General features: G+C 44.7%; 3 long non-coding RNA genes across 3 annotated transcripts; 2 read left to right on the forward strand and 1 right to left on the reverse strand.

The window, feature by feature from the left end:
• Positions 1–24: 24 nt before the first annotated feature.
• On the reverse strand, positions 25–7,536 carry LOC105358289 (uncharacterized). The gene is made up of 7 exons (XR_002874508.2): positions 6,413–7,536; positions 6,124–6,268; positions 5,853–6,029; positions 5,698–5,734; positions 4,955–5,074; positions 752–863; positions 25–675 (listed from the first exon to the last, which is right to left on the reverse strand). It is a non-coding gene; the product is annotated as an uncharacterized LOC105358289 (long non-coding RNA).
• A 3,365-nt stretch (positions 7,537–10,901) lies between these two features.
• On the forward strand, positions 10,902–11,811 carry LOC110016183 (uncharacterized). The gene is made up of 3 exons (XR_002291474.3): positions 10,902–11,042; positions 11,424–11,605; positions 11,673–11,811. It is a non-coding gene; the product is annotated as an uncharacterized LOC110016183 (long non-coding RNA).
• A 563-nt stretch (positions 11,812–12,374) lies between these two features.
• On the forward strand, positions 12,375–13,022 carry LOC111948500 (uncharacterized). The gene is made up of 2 exons (XR_002874510.2): positions 12,375–12,563; positions 12,834–13,022. It is a non-coding gene; the product is annotated as an uncharacterized LOC111948500 (long non-coding RNA).
• Positions 13,023–19,908: the final 6,886 nt, after the last annotated feature.

The raw sequence follows: 19,908 nt of genomic DNA on the forward strand, positions 1-19,908 counted from the left end.
AAGAAGGACGTGTAAACACATGTAAGCTTATTGAATGTTTTATTACTATTTTATGACTTTTTTTTACACCTCTTATAATTTTACACACATGTAGCTGAACTTTGTATATAAAAAAAAAAATTATATATTCTCCCACAAACAGCAGCTTTTTTCCAAGGAAGTTTAACACCTTTGACTGAAAACATCTTCAAAGTACAATTCTATTTTTAATTTTTTAGAAACATGTTTCCTACTTGTCTTTTAACGGTTTTTAATTATGTAGTAATGCAGGTGAAAACAGCTACATCCTCAAATCCTTTCATTTTTTAAATTCTGAAACAGTACAATGATTTCAATTTTAGAAAACCTTGTTTCGGCTAAAATTATGATTTCAAGTGATCCAACCTGCTTCTGGTCAACTAAACCTCACCTTACTGTTCATCTCAATCAATGTTTTATTAAAAGTCAACTTAAAGTAATGTAAATCTTTGTTTGTTCCAAACAACATTTCAAAATGGGGGATATTTTCCTTCAATAAACACAACATTTTATGTTATTTATTATTACATTTTTTATTATGCTACTGGCTGCTGTAATGAGTGGTTCCTCCTGATTCTGTCGTGGTCAAAGAGGAGGAGTGATGTGGTGAGGAGTCACTGCTGTCCCAAAAAAAACGACGATGATCCAGGAGGGAATCTGGTAGACAAAAGAGAAATCTGATAAAATACAGTAAACACCAGAGGAACTCTGCTAAAGGATGCTGGTTCAATACCTATGGAAGTTAGCTGACAGACTTGTAGGAAAAGGCTGGAAACGCTGGTCTTAAATCCAGACTGGATGAGTGGAGAGGAGCTGCAGGTGCATCAGGAGTTCCCGTCAGTGATCTGTGGAGAAAATCAAACCGACAGCAGCAGATCAGGCCAGAGGACACAAGGCAGAGGAACAAGGATCTGACCAACGGTGAGCAGTTCAGATCCCTGCTGGGTCCTTCCTGTGTGGATTCTCAATGGGTTCTATGGTGATCCTGAATTGTCTCTAAAAAGTGAATGTGTCGGTCTGTGAGTCCAGGTGAATTGTCTGGGTGAACCCTGCCATTCTCACTTTTTATATAAAATTACTCAAACGTTCCCTAATTCTGTTAGATTAGATCTTTATCCATCCCACAATGGGGATATTCTCTTATCTTCAGCAGCAAAAAAAGACATTCAGAAATAGAAACAGCAAAAGAAGTAGAATATACAGACTTCAAATCTTTTTTAATCTCTCCCATCAACAGTTGTCGGCAGGCTGCTAGAAGCTGGGGAAAGTACGGTGCACTCTTCTTTTTTCTACTTCTCTATTCTTGATCATTAATTCATCATTTAGTTATCATGCCTCTGTTTGATGCCGTCTGATCCATGTGCCCCCCCCATTCCACTCCAGGGGAGCAGGAGTGATTCCAGATTCCAATAGGATCGTCTGTGCTACTAAACTTGGCCGTGGACCTCGCCTCTGGCTCGCCTCACGTCCCCAGTTGTCCTCAGTTCCATCTGGATGAAGCCCATCTGCTGGACTAATCAAACATGTAGTTGTAGTGTTTGATACGCTAATTCTGGTACATCGTCTGTCCATCCTGGTAGAGGATCCCCCCCTTAATGTAGACACCCCTGAGGTTTCTTATACCATTTTTCCCCATGGAATCATTTTTTTAAGTTTTCCTTACTAAGGAAGGTCTAAAGGCAGGGATGCCCAGTTTAGTTTAATCTGTTTAGTTTAGCAATTATCTACTGTATTTTATGACTGATTTCATTTTGTTATACAATTACCGGTATGAAGCCCGTTGAGACGACTGTTGTAACGTTGGGCTATAGAAATAAAATTGAACCTACTGCTGTAGATCTCAAACGACACCCACAGCATTCAAACAGAAATGTTGGTTTCAAATTACAGGTGGGAAGATAGACGAGAAAAGCAGAATGAAGGTTAGAGAAGGACCAACATCTTCCTGCATTTGAGTGAGACTTAAGTCTGACTCCCAGTTTAAGGTCGGAGAAATCCAGAACCTTCTCAGAACAGCTCCTGCCACATCTGGGTTGGTGACATTTGCGTCGACTTAAACAGCAGCTCTGCGAACAGAACAACTTTTAGAGCTTTTAAGTCTATTATAATGTTCATTCCTCAAAAACAAAACATGTCCGCCCCCCCTCCCTCTGAGCCGTTCCACACATCTGCAGACACGTCTGCTTTCCTTTCCTGCAGACATCCGTCTGAGAAGGAAAGCAGTGGAATAGAGGTCTCAGTGATGAGAGGTCAATGGTGTGAGCGGGTCTGAGCTTCACCAAGCCTTGGCTCTGCACACCGACTTCCTCTAGACCAGGGGTGCCCCATCTTTTTTCCTCAAAAGGGCCAAAATCTACATGTGATCCCGGACCCCGTGGGCCAAATACAATACGTTTTTTTGCATGTCAATAAATAAAAGCAGAAAACAAAGAATATGGTTTAATGTGTTTATTTTGATTCTGTATTCATGAAGGTAACACACAAAAAGAAACATTCTTTCAAACCATTAAACATAACAGCAAGGCCTTAACTGGCAATTTTCAACTAAAAAACAAGAACAAGCTAAAACAAACTTTTTTCCAATGAAAACGGCAAACTGTGATTCTTAATGAGAGGCATGGAGCTGGTCTTTTGACTTCAGTGACTGAATGTTGGGCTGCAGCTTACTCACTAGTGTTTGTATGTCTTGCAAGTGTGAGTCTGTGAGGGTCCCCCTGAGTTTGATCTTGTTCAGGTTCATGAGACTAAATGTTTGCTCACAAATGTAGGTGCTGCCAAGCAGATATAGCATTACTTGTGCATTTTTTCTTATCTGTGGGTATCTTTGTACTGACACTTGTGGATAGAAATCCCTCAGGGGTAGTGATACAAATTTCCTTCTTAGCTCTGTGTCACATTGAAACTCAATGAACTCCATCTGCAAATGCTCTTGAACTAAGTCAAGACTCACGCTGAAGGGCTGAGAAAAAAGTTCCATGTCATCTGCGGTCTTCTTAAAGTCCACAAAGCGGAAATCAAACTCCTTGTTTAAGTTGCTGAGAAGTTCTCCATATTCTGGCAACCTGTCCACCTCTACATTCACTTCCGTCAGGCTGGGGTTAGTGTGCCAAGTTTCCTAAAGAGAAAGTCAAATAAGTATTAGTATCATTGGCACACGTAAGCTACAGGACACAAAAGACAAAAAGAGAGCAATGAAAGCAGACCCACAACAACAAACAATGACATTTTCTGTCAAACAGGCGTCAGCACCACGGACAGCGACACACACATGGCACGGACAGCGACGAAAGATGCCAACAGAGTAGTTGCAGCTTCATTTGGAAAGCCTTGATGTGGTCAAACAGCTCCGTTATGATCTGTTCTTTGCCTTGATGTTTAACATTCAGATTGTTGAGCAGGTCGGTGATGTCCACCATAAAGGCCACGTCGAAAATCCATCTTTTATCGGAGGGGATTTGTGTGTCCCTGCTCGCACTCGAAAAAAACTCCAAGAAAAGTTGGCGCAACTCAAAATACATTTTGAGCACAGTCCCCCTGCTCAGCCAGCGCACCTCCTGATGGTTGAGAACATCTTTGTATTGCACATCAACTTCATCCAAAAAGGCTCTGGACTGGCGGTGTGAGAGTGCCTTTGAGCGGTTGCAGTTTATTATTTTAACGACATCACGCACAACATATGCCAGTCCAATTGTCTTTGCACACAGCTGTTCTTGGTGCAGGATACAGTGGTATTGCGCCACCTTTCCCCCACACTCAAACTTTTTGGGAAACGAGAGCAGTGAAGCCAGCTTTTTTCCCCAATCATGGCAGGTGCACCATCGGTTGTTATTCAAACCATTTTGTCCCAACTCAATATGATATTTGTCCAGGACTTTTGAAACCGCCGCAAACAAATCTTCACCTCTTGTCGTCCCTCGCAGCGTCTCAAGTCCCGCCAACTCCTGTGTTATTTCCATGTCAGGGTTAATTCTCCGAACAAAAAACAAAAGCAGCGCTGAATCCGAAATTTCTGTGTTCTCATCACATGCCAGTGAGAAAGCAACAAAGTCTTTTGACTTAACTGATCTCTAATGTCCCGAGACAAATCTTCAACGCGGTGGGTCACTGTGTTGCGGGAGAGGCTAATTTGGGGAAAAAAACTCTTTATTGGGAAGGACACATTATTGAAGCAGCTGTGGACAGGCACTCCTTAACAAAACTCCCGTTGAAAATAACCTCCCACTCTTTGCAAGTAGCACCGAAATTTCGTAGCTGGCCTGTGTGGCGCAGTCTTGTGCTGTCGAGGGCCTCGTAAAGGTGGCTTGCTTTGACCGAAGTTTCGATAGTAGCTCGCTTGATTTTTTCTTTCGCGCCTCACCTTTGTATCTGGAGAAGACAGCGTCTTCAGTCTCGTAGTAGTGGTAGTGGCGACGTATATTGTACTCTTTCAGTACGGCCACGGATTGCTGGCAAATAAGACAAACAGCCTTAGAAGAGATTTCTGCAAAAAAATAATCCTCCTCCCACTTTTGTTTAAAATGCATCTTTTCCGTGTGCCACTGCCGTTGTCGATCCATCTTGACAAACTGAAAAAGTCTTAGAGTCCTGAATCTTCTCCAAAATGTAAGCATTGCCCTATGGTGCGGTGCGCTTAATGCGTTTGTGTGACTTCGGTAAAGAGGACGTGAGAGAGGACATCATAAGAACGGTACGGAGAGCAGTGAGGACGTAAAAGTAGACACCCTGTGCAGGGGGTTGAGAGGGGGTGGCAGCGGTGGGCAGCAACGGTGCTAACAGTGCCATCTGGAGAACGAAAGTAAATAACAGCCATAGAGTTTTCACCATCATAGACAAAGAATGTGAGATTAAGGGGTTTTACAGCGGGCCAGAGGAAAACCTATGGCGGGCCAAATTTTGCCTGTGGGCCCCACTTTGGGCCCCCCTGCTCTAGACTCACCAGCATGACTCTGGAGCTGTGAGGAAGTCCTGTCAGGACCTGGACACCCTCCAGAACCTCCTTCTGCAGCTCCTCTAAACATCTGAAGGGGCGTCATCCGACGTTTCTACTGTCTTCAGTCTGAGGCAGAAGAGGAAGGAAATGAAATTAGACAGAAGTGGGCTGTCTTCAACAGCCAGCAGAGTGGGGGTTCCACTCCTGTGTCTGTGCTGAGTGGGGGTTCTTCAACTATGAGTTATAGTTCTATTAAAATTAGATTGTTGAAACATTGTTTAAACAAACATCTTGCGTCGTTTTGATTAATTCTGGATCAAACATGGGATTCTACGACAGGATTTCCATGGATCTTTACAAATCTGTACGACCTGTCGCTCACAGCACACAACAGAATGGTGTGTGTGTGTAAAATCCTTCAGACAAACACTAAACTGCAGAATGATTCTCTCCTGCCAGGAACAAACATGGATAAAGAGCGCACACATTTGGACAAGCATAAAAGGAAAGTTTGCCCTTTCAAAGGTCTGATAATACAAAGCTGAAAAATAAACTGATCAGCAGAATTAGAATTTTAAATGTTAAAATGACAAACTCCAAAGACATTTCGACTGCACAGTGAGCCTTCATTTTCCTGCTTAATGTCCGTAGACCCTCCATCCAGGGCCTTTGTGAAACATCCCTCAGGAGCTGTGTCTTTTGGGACCCATGTGACCCAAATGTGTCTCCAAACATGCTGCATACTCCACCTTTCTCAGCCAGAAGCATGTCCAGGGCTCCTCTGCTCTGAAAGGCCATAAGGAAAGTTGCTCTCAGCTGTTATTGGACTGCTGTGAACATCTCTTCAGAACAGTTAGCCAATCTTTTCCCATTGCAATGTATGTAACTAATTCTGTCAACATACTTGTTAGGTGCAACAGGGAACCGTGCACTTATGATTGAGACGTTCTCAAAGCCAGCTGAAACTTTGTCTGCCATCTTGTACTTGTCTGGAACACTTCTGAGGACCCCAATGGCATAGATGTAGGTGGCGTCATCTCTCACGGTTTGTGACGTACTGCTCTCTTTGATAGGTCTTGATCTTGAATGTGAATACCAGACAAAAGTGAGTCAACAGAAACTGCAACAACATTCACCGGAAGGGCAAGATTTATGAGAGCACAAGTGCCGGCTACCTTTCCCAGAAACGCGCTGCAGAGGGTGTCACCACCACAGCACCACCAGGTGTCTGCTGTGCTTTGCGTCAGAGGGGTGGTGACATCGTGGGTGGATGAGCACAGGCTGTCATCAATGTGGCCCATACTAGAATCACTCCCTGGCCTAAAAATAAAATCCATTTATTTTTTTATTCAATTTCCGATTTTTTGAAAAGATGAGTGTCATCTAGCTTGACTGCGATTTAGATGAGAATAATTTGTGCACTGTAAAAATGTGATATTTTATTGTACTTATTTTTAGACTTACCAATAGCGCTGTGTAGTCTGTGTACAAAGCACTGGAGATTTGGCAATCCGTTCACTCTCAGGGCTTTAATCATGTTGGTGCCGCTGTCAGTAGGGAGTTTTTTGAGTGTCTCTCAATCCCTTGGCAACAAGTTCCCTGGTGTGGTCCTGGGGAAAGTATGACCTTTGGAGGGAAGTACTCCGCAAATCCCACGCATCGTTAATGAAATGCACCGTTAAACTCATAAGGTTGCATAGTCCGACTGGACCACATGTCGGTTGTTGCCGAATAAAAGGACAGCTCCTCCATTTCTGTGCTGACTTTCTTTGGTGTGTTGTTGTACAGCTGGGGCAAGGCGACTTCACTGAAGTACTTGCAGCTGGGTAGCTCATATCTGGGGTCTAATGTTTTAATTAAATTAATAAACCCCATCTTCTCCACGGTCTATATGGGTACCATGTCTTTGGCCAAATGCAAAGCGACCGCTTCGGTGACTGTTCTCCACCGTTCTCCTTTCCTGCCATATGCGCTGCAGGTGCCTTGTGCAAAGGATTCGGCTACAGTTAGCTGTTTTTTAGCAATGTCTTTTTTGGTGACTGCAGTTTTGTTCTTCTCGGAGAGTGTCTTTTTTCATATTCGGCTAGATGTCTCTGTTTCAGGTGTTGGAATAAGTTTGTGGTGCTGCTATCGTTGATTGTGATAGGCTTTAGGCAAAAGTTGCAGCATGGGGTCTCTTGCTTCACATCTTTCGCAGGAAAACCACACCAGTTCCAAACAGCAGATGATTTTATTCTTTTCTTGGTAACAAACTTTCCACTCTCACCGGTAGCCATGTTGTCGCTTGCTGTTTGGTATGTTTGTCGCTTGCCATACTGGCATGTGAAACTAACGCTGGGGAAGCTAGAGGGAGCCCAAAAATGCGGCATTACACAAAAACTCGATTTAGTTATTTTTTAAATCGCCCGTAACAAAAAAATTGAATTACTTCATTTAATCGCCCAGGCCTACTTCCTGCAAAGACAAAACAAGTAAAATGGTTTGCAGTAACATTGGTGCTAAAGTCTCTTTTCTGTTTTTTTTGGTGCAAACATTTTGTCCAAAGGTGAGCATGAAGTTTTCGTGGTTAATGTTCTCATCATTTAAACTATACATGCTTCATTTAATTCAGGGAGTGGAGCAACTATTTGGCGTAGAGGCCTGGGACTAGGGATGGATATCAAGGTTTTAACGGTACTACTACTATTATTGATACTGCTCATCGGTATTTTAACTATACTTTTTGAGGATGAAAAATAAATAACAAATTAAGAACAACCTACAGTTAATTGCTGTACGTCAAGGACTTTGACTCCTCTAAAACGTGTCAAGGGGCTCATGGTTTACAAAGTGTGTGGGCTTTTCTTTGGTGGGGGCTTCAGTGCTTCATTGTTTTGCTCCAAAATGCTATAAGCTAGAAGAACACAATCACAATTGTCAGGACAAACAAAAAGGCTACGGTTCCTTGAAAACTGCAAGGCCCATGATTTTTATTTTTTTTATTTGAAAATTGTGCTCTGTGTCGTCTCTGCTCAGTTCAAGTCTGTAAGTCCTTTCAGGTCTCTCCCTAAGTGCTGCAGAGCCCTTATAAAGAGCTTCACAGGTTTGAGACGTCAGGGACACTATACGTCCCGTCCCCCTTTGTAGCCGGACTTGGGCCTCATCTGCAGCGGTGGGTGACCCTTCAGGAAACTTACAGAATTTACAATGAGACAGGTGGATCCAGCTAGGTCAATTAGCAAGTTTTTAACCACTGTTTGTGTGGTCAGAAGTACTTGATAGGAGCCTTTAGGCTGAAACCAGGTCTTCAGCTTGACCAATTTTACCTATACATAATCTCTTACTTTAAATCAGTTTATCCTCCTATAATGCAACAGGGGAGTCACACATGTGGTTACTCTTTTGAATTTCTTTTACATCAATTACTATTGCATTTGGTTTACCTTCTGATTTGTCCAGGACCAAATCACCAAGACTACGCCGTGATCAAGTATGCACCCAGCCCAAGCATTGCTAGAACAAAAAGCTAAAAAGAAGAACGGAAATCCCTCAGCCATCTCAGGGGTTGACATAGCCCAGAAATTTGCACTGGCCCACAGGGCCAGTAGTTTTTGAAAGTTACTGGCCCGACACCGCGCACAGCGAGACCCGCCGCTCCGCAGGTGCTTGCAACTTTAGGGGGGTCCGGGGGCATGCCCCCCCGGAAAGTTTTAATATGGTGCAATTTGGTGCATTCTGGTGACATCTAGCACTTATTTATACACTTTTCAATGACTAAAAATAGAGCATATCAAACTTAAATCTGCTCTATTCTGTTTCAGATATTTTGAAGAGCGCTGCAGTGTAGTAGTTAACACTAGTTAAGAAGTTTTCATGCTGCTTCTAATCACTGCTATTTCACATTTGTTCCTAATCAATAGTTAAGAAGTTTTATTGACTTTTTCGCCCTGACTGCCTTAAGGTTCTGCTTTTTGTTACTGTTGCAAAGTTACATTTACTTTTTAGTTACTTTAGTTACCTAATTAAATTAAATAATTGAAAAATTAAATACAATTAAATTACTGAGATCATTCAGCTAACTAGAAATACTTACTGCTTACAGTGTTGTAAAGAAAAACAAAATTAAGTAGTTTAACATTCTACTGCATTTGAGTCTGAGATTCAGGTATTTGGAGTTGCCTTTGATTCTTTGACATTCAGCTTAAAGCTTAGTGCATACAGTTTCATCTTCAATGCATTCATTAAATATCTTGCTGTCCATAGTACTAATTCCACCCGTCACTCCATCTAACATATTCCTATCTATTCCTGCCATGTCTTCCACATCTCTGACATGCTTCAGTCTCTCTGCAGTGACGGTGTTGGATTTATGATCATCGCGGTGAAAAACCACCAGGGGGCGCGCTGATATGTGTGTCAGTTTAAATATATCTGCCTAAAATGTAATAACCCACTGGCTTGTTCCTTCGTTGTTGCTGTTAAACATTGTTTAGTATTGAATTGTTACATTCAATAAAGTTTGAAAAAAAAAATGAGTGAGCGCGTGCCGCGTGGTGTTCGGCAGTGACAGCCGCGCGCGCAGGCGGGAGAGGAGGAGAAGAGTGATAAAAGGTTTCCCATAGAAACCCTTGAAGTCTGAACACAGGACTAGCAGAAAAAGTGAATTATAAAGACGAGGTAAATCTACACGTTTTCGCAAAATATACTTTATTGTAAAAGGTGAAAAATGTATTAATTGTTAGATATTTTAGTGGCCCGAGCGGACAAGTAAAAAGTAAAGTCTTGTGGTCCGTACTCCTCGAAAAACAGGACCGGGCCAGCGGACAAATGGCTATGTCGAGCCCTGCATCTTCCACCTCCTCCTCAAAACCACCTGCATTAATCCAGCACCCAAGAAATGTTCAAAATACTCCAACAACCAGAACTTTGAGCAAACCAGTCATCTGCAACCAAACACACGCCACAGCTGTTGCCTCATTCACCCCGAGAATCTCAGGCATTCAAATATACCTGCCCCTGAAAACAACGTTACCGTATGCATGCAATGTTAAAGAGGAATGAAGCAAATATGTCTGCATTCAACTAAACTGATCAAAATATCCACCTGCAGCTTAGTTGACAAGCACAGAGGAGAGATGATAAACCCGATTTAAAAACCAGAAATCGGGAACAAGTGGATCAAAGACTGCCTGGCAGAGTATGCAGAGAGCTTCCCTCAAGTCTCTGTTCTCCTCGAGGCCAACATAGGCAGGTGCATCTATGGTCAGAAAGGATTTCAAGAGCACAACTTTCAGGAGATGTGGGAACTCTACCAGCAGTATGGAGCCCAAAAAGGACAGGCCAGACAAATTTAGCCTGAAGGAGACTATGCAGAAAGCAAAAAACTCTGTGGAGATGGTTGAACACACCGCTGACTCACATCACCAGCGTGCAGATGAAGAGGTTCCGAAAATACATCACAGAAAAGGAAGTGTTGTGGCCATAAACTGCCAAAAAGCTAATAAAGTTTGATTTGCACATTGGAAATGTTTCCCGACTGAACTTTTCTACAAAGTCCAATTTAATAAAAAAAAACAATTTTCTTTCCTACTACAGTAACAGCTGAAAATAGGAAATCCATCTGCATTGCTGATGATGTTGAGCTGATGGCTGCATGTCAGGCTGTGGAAAGTAAGAGTCTACCTGAGTTGATGGAAAATGAGCCGTTTTTAAAATCATCCTCATTTTCCCCTCAGAAAGAGAAGATTGCCTCATCAACATCCTCCTCCCAGCCAGAGAGAATTTCCCCGTCTTCATCGGATATCCCATCTGCTGACATCAACTGGCTCAAGGAGGACACAGAGGGGACTGTTCACTGCCGTACAAATATGCAAAGACATTTCTGGTCAACTGAGGAGGAGACGGGTGATGAAATCAGCCCGGATGTGGTTTTACCTTACGGAGCCTCCTGGTTTCATCAGCGCTGCTCTACCAGCTCGACATTTCTTTTCCCCCAGAGCCGTGTCTTTGACGCCCTGTGGGAGCGTGGAGGTACTCTCCCAAGTGTCCTCGAGGTGACAAATGCGCAGGTGCAGGTTGAGATGTGCACCTCTACAAATCTGGCTACCATCATCAGGTGCCACTCACATTTTGCCGTTTAATTAGCTGATCATCTTGTTGTTTTTTTTTTGCAGAGGCGTTCAGGACAGTATATCCAATACTAGTTTATTTTAAAAGGAAGCTTCATTGTCCTTTACTTTTATTATTGCAGAGTAAGTTCTACAAACGAGTCACTTCTTAAAGCTCTTTTTTAACATAGTAATTCTCAGTGCAACACAATCGATAAAGGATGTCGTCCTGCTTTAGCTGCCCATCAAAAAAACAGAACATTTGTTTTTTAATTCAAATTGGATTTCCAATACAGCTTTAGTTTTGTTCCGTTTAGCTGGTAAATATAGCCTCAGATGAACACATCACACGTTGCTCAGATTTGCTTAACCGTTTCTGATCTCTGCAGGCAGGTGACGTGTCCAGCTGGTACACAATGCTGACTGATGTTTTGTGCTGTGGACAGTGCACTAAGGCAGTCAGAAATAAGGAGGGTGGCACAGTGGGGCGCTGGCTTGCATGGGATCATGCAATTCTGTCCCAGCTCAGTGAGGCCCATCAAGCCATGTTTCCTGCTGTTGTCACCTGCAAGTGAGTGTTACCAGCAGCATGTGAATGAAATTTAAATGAATCATCTGATGACTCTCTCTTCTCCAAGAGGCAGTGTGGACAAGAATGTTGTTCACCTTCTGCGGGACAGAGCTGAGGGCAACACTATGGTGAAAAGTGTGGCGGCAGGTCCAGGAAAATCACCATGAAGAATATCTTCCATCGTAAGGACCTGTACATCACCCTTCTGATGAGCACAGTGGAGGCGGGTGGCATTGTTTCCGCTTTGGTGCACCCCCCCCCCCCCCCCTCCCTCCAGAGAGTTACCTTCCGCACGACTCCTGTGGCCGACAACATGCAGGACTAAAGGAATCAGATCCTCTCCACCTTTGGCACTGTACTGAGAATGGATTCAACCAAAAAAGTATTTCAATGTTTCACTGTATTATCATTTCAGACATATTGCAGTCATTTTTCACAACTTGAGATGAAATACACCTCATACTGCAAATGACAACTTGAGATGAAATACACCTCATACTGCTGTGGTTTGATGACAAATAATGACAAAGATCAGGGGTGTTGTTGAACACAAGGCCCAACAGCAGTGGAGACTTTGTTCCAGCCTTGGGCTGAGAGTGGGATGGTGGTTTGTCTAGACATTTTTCACTTTTCACTGGATCCACCAGTTTGATGCAGCATCTGAACTGACAGCCACTGTGCTGCATTCAAGTCTGCACTGGCTGAGGCTGTTCTGGCCTACAACAAAAGCCACTTGGATCTGCTCATAAAGGCTGTCAAGGGCTGAGGGGGAAGCCTTGAAGACTTTATCAGATGACTGCATTATTCAGCAGCACATTTCCAGGAAGCAGGTGAAGCACCACGTGTGGAGGGGAACTCTAGGACCACAGGAAACCTTCCAGTTCATCCAGATGGTGATAGGAGCTGAAAGGTCCAGCTGGACTGGATGAAAGTGGAGTGAGCCTCCTCAAAACACCAAGTAAACAAAGTTTTTTTAGTGAGCTATTACTGTTTAGCTAAAAGTTTAATGTTTGTTAGTTAAAAGATTCTCTGAGAACCAAACACCTAAACACACAGAGGCTCATCAACTCAAAGGAAGGCAGCTATGGATCTGTGTGACTGACAACCTGAAAACAAATGAAATTAAAGTAAAATAAAAAAATAAAATAAAGTCCACAGTCATCCCTGTTTGTGTTAAATATGTTTTGACTGCACTGGCTTATTTCTGAATTCCTTTCTGTATTCATAGAGGACATCGATGAGGTGTGGGCATGCCAGCAGTGGCATCTGGGCTCCATTCAGGATCCACCGGACTTGTGCATGTACAGGGTGTTACCACCATCAACGGTGTGGATGTTCCTTTCTACAAAGGACTTTGTGGAAGCAACAGCCTGGACGGTTTCCACAAAGTGCAGCTAACATGATTCCAGGTAGAACACTGACGTGCATAGAAGCAGCACATGAAATGTTATGAAAAATGAGGTTCCTGAAAAATGTCACCACACATGGCCACACTGTGCTGCACATCCGTATCAGGTGTACCTCAGAAGCGGCATTGCTCGGTGGAATTCTGACAGGAGCGCAGATGTCGTGTTTGGAGGCAGAGACACAGGACGTACTCTGCTCTACTGCTGCATGTTGTCTTTTTATTCTCAGATTTGTTTTTGTTTTTTAAAACAGGAGGTCTGCAGTCCGAATCCTCTTCCTGGTTTCCAGAAGTTGGAGGGATTCTGCTCTCTGCTCGTGGGGATTGGCATGACTGAGAACAAGCTGTCCCTCCTCACAGAGCAAAGAAGTGGGGTTGGGGAAGCCTGGAATGCCGTGGAGGAACATGACAAGCAGCCGCAGACGTTTCAACAGCTGTACAGGATGCACTGAGGCAACACCCTGTACTGCCGAACCAAGAGGGACGATCTTGTTGACGCTGCTGTTATCCAGAAAGTCAAAATGGCTGAACGATATGCACCAGCTCAGCAAGACATCACTGCCCAAAAAAACAGGCTGATGTACACACTGGTGAAACTGTTGTGGCTGCGGACACCTCACGGCTCTCAAAGCAGCATCCTAAAAGCGTATGAACGCTTTCTTCCAGCATCGTCTTCTGGTGAAGTACCCAATCCTGTCCAAAGCGGGATCTCTCCACCGTAGATGAACAGCAACACGGTGAGAGACTTAATACGTTTTCAGGAGAGGCTGCTGAACCTCAACGCCACCAAGCAGCCATCCACCATCACCTCCTCTGAGCTACCTCCAGCACCACATCAGCCAGCTGTGCTGCCCCTCCAAGATTACGTATGCGCCCACCCAAAGCACCGCTGGAACAAAAAAGATAAGAAAACAAAAAAAAAAAACAGAAATCCCTCTGCCATCTTCCACCTCCTTCCCAAAACCACCTGCACTAATCCAGCACCAGAGAAAGCTAAAATAAAAAAACTCCAACACCCCACAGCTGCTGCCTCATCCTCCCTGAGCATCTCCATCATTCAAAAATACCTACTCCTGACATTCCCTCCTCCAGCAACAGCACCTCCTCCAGCAACAGCACCTCCTCCAGCATCAGCACCCCCTCCTGGGCAAAAGCCACTATAAAAAAAAAGGAATCTCAAAGAAAACTGCTCAGGAGGTGAAGTTAAACAATCAAGGGTAGAAAATCTCCCCGTTTGCATCATCTGTGGCCAATCCCTGCCACAAAAAGAAAAGTGTTTTTGCACAGTGAGTCGACATCAAAAGGACTTGAAAACAGGGTTTAGGAAAGCTTTGGGGCCACACTGTGCTGCACATCCGTATCAGGTGTACCTCAGAAGCGGCATTGCTCGGTGGAATTCTGACAGGCTGATTTACAGGCTCAACAGGGAAATCTGGGCCTTCTTCCCTGCAGGACATCATGTCTGATGGACCTGGTGTTGATCCAGAATTGGAGGATGATGACATTCATCAGCCCAGCCCACATAAATCTGACACCTCCACTCCTCACCGTCCAGCCTTTGTGAGTAGCCTCTTTTTAAAAGGCACAGACAGTCTACTGAATATTGGTCTTTTTATTCTCTGAAACATTTATTTTTAAACTTTTGTTCTTTAAAACAGGAAGTTTGCAGTCCGAATCCTCTTCCTGGTTTCCAGAAGTTGGAGAGATTCTGCTCTCTGCTGGTGGGGATTGGCATGACTGAGAACAAGCTGTCCCTCCTCACAGAGCAAAGGAGTGAGGTTGTGGAAGCCTGGAATGCCGTGGAGGAACATGACAAGCAGCCGCAGACGTTTCACCAGCTGTACAGGACTCACTGAGGCAACATCCTGTACTGCCGAACCAAGAGGGATGATCTTGTTGAAGCTGCTGTTATCCAGAAAAGTCAAAATGGCTAAATGGTACGCACCAGCTCAGCAATACATGTCCAGCCTATTCTGCTAAGACTAGCCAATTGTTTACTTGAGCTGTAACTCCGGTTACCCAGTTCGAGTAAGTTAGATTTTAATTGTAAGTATGCCTACCGGTAGCTTCATATGGTATAGGCAATATAACCATCGACGGCACTAGCAAAAAAAAAAAAAACATTTGCCACTAATTTTGTGTCTAAACCAAATACGATGTTGGCTATTTGGGCACACTTTGGCTTTCAGGCAGATAAAAAGGCACAGCCGGTGAATTTGGACAAGGCAATATGCTGTGTTTTTCACACAGAAGTATCCATCTCGCGAGGAAATACAACAAATTTAAGATCTCATCTGAGAATTAGCCTTCCTGTGGCGTTTGCCGGACTCGAGGAAGCCCTCGATGTGCACTCTGATCCGCTTGCCTGGTGGCGGGACAATCAGGCTCGATTCCCTCTTCTGTCAAAAGTGGCAGGAAAATATTTGTCTGAATGCGCTACAAGCACTCCATCGTAGCGTGTTTTCAGATCGGCTGGTAACACCGTCACCCTGTTAAGGTCTTCGCTGAAACCTGACAAGGTTAACATGTTGGTGTTCCTGTCACGCAACATGAAGATGGAAAAATAAAAGCAGCAGCAGCTGAATGGACTGCATTGAAATCTCTAGTCTACAAAAGGTAGAAAAAAAAAGGTACAAAAGGTATTGTCTTTTGGATACCAATATGAGCCCTCTTAGTTATTGAATTAATGTCCAAGTTCACTGGCTTCACCAGGCATCCCACACAGTCACATTTCTGTGGTCTCTGCTCAGTTCAAGTCTGTAAGTCCTTTCAGGTCTCTCCCTAAGTGCTGCAGAGCCCTTATAAAGAGCTTCACCGGTTTGAGACGTCAGGGACACTATACATCCCGTCCCCCTTTGTAGCCGGACTTGGGCCTCGTCTGCAGCGGTGGGTGACCCTTCAGGAAACTTACAGAATTTACAATGAGACAGGTGGATCCAGCTAGGTCAATTAGCAAGTTTTTACCACTGTTTGTGTGGTCAGAAGTACTTTATAGGAGCTTTTAGGATGAAACCAGGTCTTCAGCTTGACCAATTTTACCAATACGTAATCTCTTACTGAATTAACACAGCTCATACGGAGTATCCTGAAGGCCAATTGAATCACCAGGACTACCGATGGGAACAGCATGTTGTATTGGGCGTGAAAGAGGACTCCTTTCTCACTACTACCCTGGAACAATGCAAGTCTGTAAGCGCCTGTCTTGGTCGGCAAAAGTATGGCAGCTTTGTACTCATTTGGCAACCTGATCTGGTCATCTGATCCCTCACGTATACCGTCCCTTTCCCCTTTCCACCACTGGAAATGAGAATACACCCCCAGCCACTGCACCATTAAAAAAACGACGTCATTTCCGGGTGAGCGTAATCCAGTGCTGATCGTTGCTTAAGTGCTTGCTCTTGTTGGCATTAGCCTGATCACTATTGCCATATTGTAGATCCAAGAATGTTGTGAGAGCAGTAAACTAATTGTTTTTGCACAGGAAGTGGCAGCTCACCATACTGTTTAGCTTTTAAGTAAATTATTCTAATTTGGGGCGGCCGTGGTGCAGCGGTAGGGCGGTCGTCCCATGATCGTAAGGTTGCAGGTTCGATTCCCGCCTTGCACGCCCATGAGTCGAAGTGTCCTTGGGCAAGACACTGAACCCCCACCTTGCCTCTGCTGGTAGGCGGGTGCCTGTGTTTGGCAGCGGAGCCGCCACCAGTGTGTGAATGTGCGCGTGAATTTGTGTGTGACTGGGTGAATCGGTCTGTGACTGTAAAGCGCTTTTTCCTTGTAGGAAGAAAGGCGCTATATAAGTATACGCCATTTACGCCATTTAATTTACTTTTTACATCATTTTTCCCCAAGGGGCGACAATGTAAGATTACATAATAATGGTCCAGTTATATAGAAGAATTTGTTTAAATATGTAGTCTCTTTTTTACATTGTAGACCTCTATGCATGTATGATTTGATACAATTAACTGGCTATGTTCTCTTCATTCATTGTTTTACATATATATCTTACCGCAAAATATGGTGCCACAGTGTTTTGGTGCGCTCTACTTTGTTTTGCTTTATATTTTAATTCGGTCTCCTGCCACAGTTCTGGAGGCTCTTTCTCCAGGGACGAGCTCATGAACATCAGAGCTACAACCCCTGTGGACCTCTTCCCAACATTTCTCGCTTCTACCGTGGATTTACTGGCTATTTTAACCCAGCAGGCACGTAAGAAGGTGAAGCGCCGCAGGAGAGGCGGGCGCTCAGGTGTGCCGGTGCGTCTCCGCCGGAGTGGATTTCGCACTGCGCTGCCCGGGATATTCCTCTCCAACGTGCGCTCACTTTGCAATAAAACCGATGAACTAAGAGTGCTGCTCAACAAAAACAGAGACTTTTCCACTTCCTTTGTTTTACGGAGACGTGGCTCTGCGACCTTATACCGGACGTTGCACTAAAACTTCGGGGATTCCAACTGCACCGAGCGGACAGATGCACGGAGCTTTCCGGCAAAACGAAAGGAGGTGGAATATGTTTCTACATCAACAGCGGCTGGTGCAGCGATGTTCTCTGGACTTTGAGACCTTCACCATCAACTGCAAGCCGTTCTACTCCCCCCCGTGAGTTCTCCTCAGTCTTCCTCGACTGAGTTTACATCCTACCGCAGGGCGCCGTGTGCATTGCCCAGCGAGCGCTGGCTGAGTAGATTCTGAGCGTAGAACGGACAAACCCAGACGCCTTTACTTTAATAAAGCCAACCTCTCATCTGAACTCCCCAAGTATAAACAGTTCATCAAATGTCCGACCAGAGAGGGGAAGGTACTGGACCGCTGCTACACCACCATCAGCGGCGCTAATCGTGCCGTCCCCAGCGCTGCACTGGGCCTGTCCGACCACATCATGGTGCATCCGATTCCAGCCTACAGGCAGAAATTAAAGCTCTGCAAGCCGGTTGTGAGGACCTGCAAGAAATGGACCAGCGAAGCTGTGGGGGAACTTCAGGAGTGTCTGGACTGCACAGACTGGGACGTTTTCAGGTCTGCCACCAACAGCTTGGATGAGTCCACAGACACTGATGTCCTACATCAACTTCTGTGAGGACAGCGTCATTCCAACATGCACCAGGGTGAGCTACAACAACGATGACAAACCCTGGTTCAAAGCTAAGCTCAGACAGCTGTGGTCAGAGAAAGAAGCTGCATTTAGAAGTGGGGACTGAGACAAATACAAAGAGGCCAAGCACAGATTTAGCAAAGAGGTGAGAAAAGCTAAATCAGCCCATGGTGAGAGAATGAAACAGCAATTCTCAGCCAAAAACTCTGCTTCTGTCTGGAAAGGGGCTCAAGACAATTACCAACTACAAGCCCAGAGCCCCCCCACTCTGACCGACCTGCATCTGGCCAACGACCTGAATACACTTTACTGCCGCTTTGAGCTGACAGCAGGCAGTCCTAACACCTCCCCCCGCAGCCATTGTCCAGCAACAATCCTCCCCCCCCCCCCCGCAACCCCACCTGACCCATTTACACAGCTTCACACCTCAGCGTCCCCCTCCCCCATCTCTCCCCTCTCCATCAAAGAGGGAGATGTAAACAGACTCTTTAAACGCCTGAACCCCCGCAAAGCTGGGGGCCGGACTCCCCCTCCACCCTGAAACACTGAGCCAACCAGCTGTCTCCAGTGTTCAGACATTTTCAACACTTCACTGGAGTCCTGTCATGCGTCAGCCTGCTTCAAGTCCTCAGTCATCATCCCTGTCCCCAAAAAGACCAGAATCACAGGACTGAATGACTACAGCCCCGTTGCCCTGACCTCTGTAGTTATGAAGTCCTTTGAGCGCCTCGTCCTCTCCTACTTCAAAGACATTACAGACCCCCTCCTGGACCCCCTGCAATTTGCCTACAGAGCCAACAGATCGGTAGACGATGCTGTAAACATGGCCCTCAACTTCATCCTCCAGGATCCTACACCAGGATCCCGTTTGTAGACTTCAGCTCTGCCTTCAACACAATAGTTCCATTGTGCAGCGCTAACAACCTGAAGCTCAATGCTCTGAAGACAGTGGAGATGACAGTGGATTACAGGAAGGACCCAGCCCCCCTCCCCCCTGTCATCCTCTGACACCCCGGTGACCTCTGTGGAGTCCTTCCGCTTCCTGGGCACCATCATCAGCCAGGACCTCAAGTGGGAGCAGAACATCAGCTCCATCATTAAGAAGGCTCAGCAGTGGATGTACTTCTTGAGGCAGCTGAAGAAGTTTCACCGCCCTGTAAAGATGCTGGTAAACTTCTACACCCCCCCCCCCCAACCAAAAGACTATCGCTGCCACTTACAGGCCCCACCAACCCACTTCACTCCACTGTATATAGTCTGTTGATAACTTATTTTTAACTTATCCTTAACTGCACTATTCAAATACAATGTCATGTTGTATGCTTTGTAGTACTGCTATCATGGCATGCTGTATTTTATACCGTTTATACTGTTATACTGCACTTTTTTTCTTATCTGAGATGCACCACCTGCCAACACCAAGTCAAATTCCTCGTTCTGTAAAGTGCGGTCTACAAAACCTGGCAATAAAGCTATTCTGATTCTGACATCTATAATATGGTTAAGATCCCATGAAATATATTCGTCAAAACATTCGTGAAGTTGGAAGACTTCTCATTCATCGCAAAGAGTATACAATATACAATCTTGAGGATGATGTTAGGCCAGAAAACTTTCATGTACTCATTCAAGCTCTAAAGAAAGTGTCTAGGTTTGTTGAAGAAAATAAATAAAAAATAAACATTTCTACAAATATCCAAGCCTTGCTTTAAAGTTGGGTCACTCATAAGCCACGGTTACATGGGCAAAATATCTCGATCTGATCAATGGTCGGATTAAAATTCAACCGTGCACATGGAATCAGAAA

Source organism: Oryzias latipes, chromosome 13 (genome assembly GCF_053564925.1).
Source record: "Oryzias latipes strain Hd-rR chromosome 13, Olatipes_Hd-rR_3.1".
NCBI lineage: Eukaryota > Metazoa > Chordata > Actinopteri > Beloniformes > Adrianichthyidae > Oryzias > Oryzias latipes.